Source organism: Lactuca saligna, chromosome 9 (genome assembly GCF_052625555.1).
Source record: "Lactuca saligna cultivar CGN05327 chromosome 9, ASM5262555v1, whole genome shotgun sequence".
Taxonomy (NCBI): Eukaryota; Viridiplantae; Streptophyta; class Magnoliopsida; order Asterales; family Asteraceae; genus Lactuca; species Lactuca saligna.
In genome coordinates this window covers 160,297,716-160,301,501 of record NC_136425.1, presented here as the reverse complement: position 1 = coordinate 160,301,501, position 3,786 = coordinate 160,297,716, and the positions used below count along the sequence as shown (strand labels likewise).

The 3,786-nt window shown below is 32.0% G+C and overlaps 1 pseudogene; it reads right to left on the bottom strand.

Annotated features, from left to right (window-relative positions):
- Window positions 1–3,089: 3,089 nt before the first annotated feature.
- On the bottom strand, window positions 3,090–3,527 carry LOC145016875 (SKP1-like protein 11 pseudogene; annotated as a pseudogene).
- Window positions 3,528–3,786: the final 259 nt, after the last annotated feature.

Below are 3,786 nucleotides of genomic sequence, written 5' to 3'. Positions count from 1 at the left end.
CTAAGGCTAAAAAGTATTTTATCAAAAATTTACCATTTACGATACGCGATGTCGTGCCGATTTAGTTGTAAAACTTCAACGAGTCATAACTTCTTCGTTATAAGTTGGATTTCAACGTTCTTTATATGTATAGAATCCTTGTAACATATAATATAACTTTGGTTAAGATTATTTACTCTAAATAATCTTCTATCAAAAAGTCATTTTAACGCTTACTACCTCTAAATTGACTAGTCCAAATCTGCGGGCGTTACAGGGTATGTTTGTCATATAAATAAAGTGACCATTTAGGGGCTATTTTTGTCATTACTAAAATTCTAGGATGTAGGGGGTCATTAAGTCAATTTATGTAACATGTTTTTTTGTCACTTAATCTGTTAAGTTATTCTTGTAATAGGTTATCTATCACTTAATCCATTAATCTATTCCATATATTTGATCTGAAATTGCCAATTAAACAAGCAAAAGTTCACTGGCAAGTAAACAAGAAAAACTGCACTTTAGAAAAGTTTTTTTCCATAAAAGGGTTACAGACAAAGACCATTGTGACTCATGTGCAATATCATTTTTTTGTGCATTTTCCCCAACTGCACCATTGTGGTCCCATCCCAATGATGAAGATCCACATGACTGGGACTAACTTACCCAAACATATATAATCCCCAAATGTTTCATTCGTTCATTAACAGACACAGACATAGGTATAAGACCATTTTTTTAATAATATCAACCATGGGTTTGTTTACATCATTTTTTCCTATTCCATAACATATTACAAAGATCATCGAAACATACTTCATCAAAAAAGGATGACCATCACCACCCCCAGTCATCACCACTACCAACTATATGCACCAACACCACAAACTATTACCAGCACCAACAACAAGCACCACCAGACACAAAATCTATTAATAATGTCGACAATAAACAACTTAAATAACACACCAAAACGCAAACCCAAGACAAAAATGCTTTAACCTACATTTCTTTTGTTACTTAAAGAACATGTATATGAACACATCCACAATAAAAACACCAATAATCCCAAACAAAATACTTCACTTTCTTACGTTTGTTGTGCTCCACGACCATCTTCACATATGACCCTTACAAAGAAAAGAAATGATTCTTAAGATCAGCAAGGATATTAGAGATATTCAGCTGACCAGCGTGAACGTCATCAACCTCACGGTTCATGGCATCCAAGTCTCGATTAACACCCTGTCGGAGCTCACACAACTAGTCTTGGAATTCCTCCCATATGAGAGAATTCTAGTTGGGTTTGTATTGGATTGATGACCATGTCTTTGTTGGTTACACCATTGGAATGATTCTTTGCCATATGACTGCGGTAGTTTGGAGACCAGCTATGTTCTACAGATGCTCACGAAGGCATTTTTCCTATTTTGGAGTGAAGTTAAACACGAGATTGGGGTAAGCAAGTTTCCAGATGTGTCATTTTAGGGCAACAAAGTCCTTAACTAATGCGGGGGCAACATGAAAAATCCAAGCGTGCTCCCTATGATTCACATACAAGCCGACGTCGTTTGGGTTGTTGGGACGCTTTGAAGTCTTGCCATATCATTGTTTACGTGTTAGCTTACACTTATGTGGCAATGGGAACCAGCTACAATATCTGAAATGGATTAGATTGCTAGGTTACAAATTACTCGTTCCCTCATAAAGCCACAAAATAAGTTAACTGGCTAAATGGATAAACCCTAGAAACATAATAGGGCATATATGTCATTTTCCCTTTTTTTGACTTTTTTTGTATTTGTATACATCTAGATAATGAACTGTTGAAAGTGTTCACATGTGACCATTATAACCGATTATAGCAAGTTACAGTCGATTATAACGGCCATATGTGAACACTTCCAATAGGTTTGTAACCTAGATATGTACAAATAAATAAATAAAGTTACCCATGTGTGAACAAGATGTAAAGGTAATTGCCCTGATAAGTTAATTTCCATTTCTATTAAGACGATCGATCAAAATTTTTGCACTATTAATATATTCAGTTAAAAAAAAAATCAAAACAATATTTATGACCATTTATGAGTTTTTATATTGGTCACAACAATGGTAGGAGCCGTTTTTGGTAGCATAATTATTAAATAACGTTATATATATGAGACAAGAGCAATGTTATCGATGTAAATTTTAACACATGTATGGAGCAAACTTCATTGAAGATGGTGTTTTTCTACACATTATTGATCTTCACTCTTGTACTTTTAATCTCTAGTAAATTTTCATTTTTATATTTAATATCTTAAACAATAAAAATCTATAAAATGAAAATGTGTTTTTTGTTGGCAAAGAGTTTTTTTTCTATATCAAAACAGTGTATTTTAAAAAAGATATTTACTAAAATGGTGTGTTTTAAAAATATTTACATTTATATTAAATTTTATACTAAATCAAATTTAAAAGGTAAAATAAAAAAGAATGAAAACTAAATTATAAGGGTAATTATTTTTTCGTTTGGTTGGTATTTGGGTAACTTCATTTATTTTTGTATACATCTAAGTAAAGAATTTTTTGAAAGTATTCACACAGAAGATCAGTTGTAACTTGCTATACAGTGATCATATGTGAATAATTCCAACACGTTATGTAGATATATATATAAAAAAAGTTACTCAAATATAAACAAAAATATATCTTTTTTAATATTTGTTTTAAATTTTAATTTCAAACTAAACAATTTATTATTTATTTTTATGAAGTTGTGGCAAATATACAAATAATAAAAACCAATCATTCCAAATTGTAATTCTATGAGATAATTTTATTTGTTCTGTATTTAACTTGAATTTTTTGAAAACCGAAATCCATCCTATCAAATCCATCCATGATTCCATTCAAACAAACAAACACCCATATGTAATACATTAAATATGTCACAGGATCATCAATAGTAATACTAATTAATGGGAAGAAACAATAAAAGTGAAAAGTTACTTTAAACCAATGGTAGTTTCATCTTTCAATCATAAAATAACTAATTATCAAAACTCTCAAACGGAATCACATAATTATTCAAATAAACCCTAACTGAAAGCAACAAGAAGAACCTATTTTTCGTTTTTTTGGTAAGCCCACGCATATTCATCACGAATAGCTTTCTCTTCCTCGGGTGTGAAATCGTTCACAATGTGGAAAATCTCTCGAACTTCCTCCACATCTTTGTCCTTAATCATGTCCGCTATTTTCTGACAAACAGTATCCAACATGTATTTGATGTCAAGATAATTAGCAGCATTAAGGAGATCAATTAGCGTCGAAATCTGTTGTTCTTCAATAAAAGCTTTCAGATCATGATTCTCGGCCTTGAGGAATTCAACGACTAGCGCTAGGATTTTAGAATCGAGGTTAGGGATAGGGATCACATCCGATGAACAGCCTTCGTCCAACATATTTTTTATTGTGATGGATTTGATTGCAGCCGCCTGTTCGATGGTGAAGAGGTGATTGTCCTTTGACCTCAGGGTTAGGATTGTGCTCGAAGACATGGTGAATGGAATTAGGGTTTGTTTTAATTATGGTGAAGATGAACTGATAGGAGAAAAAGGGTTTAACTAGGGTTTATTTATAGGAGTATAGTAGAAGAAGATGCCCAACGCTAATTTCAATCGTTCGTCAGCTTATCTATTTATTATTTTTTTAGGAAAGCCACATCCTTTACTAAATTATGTGATTATCGTTTTGAAATAGATAATATATCAATTAACTTATATATTAGATTGAAAAAATAATTTCGGTAACGTACTA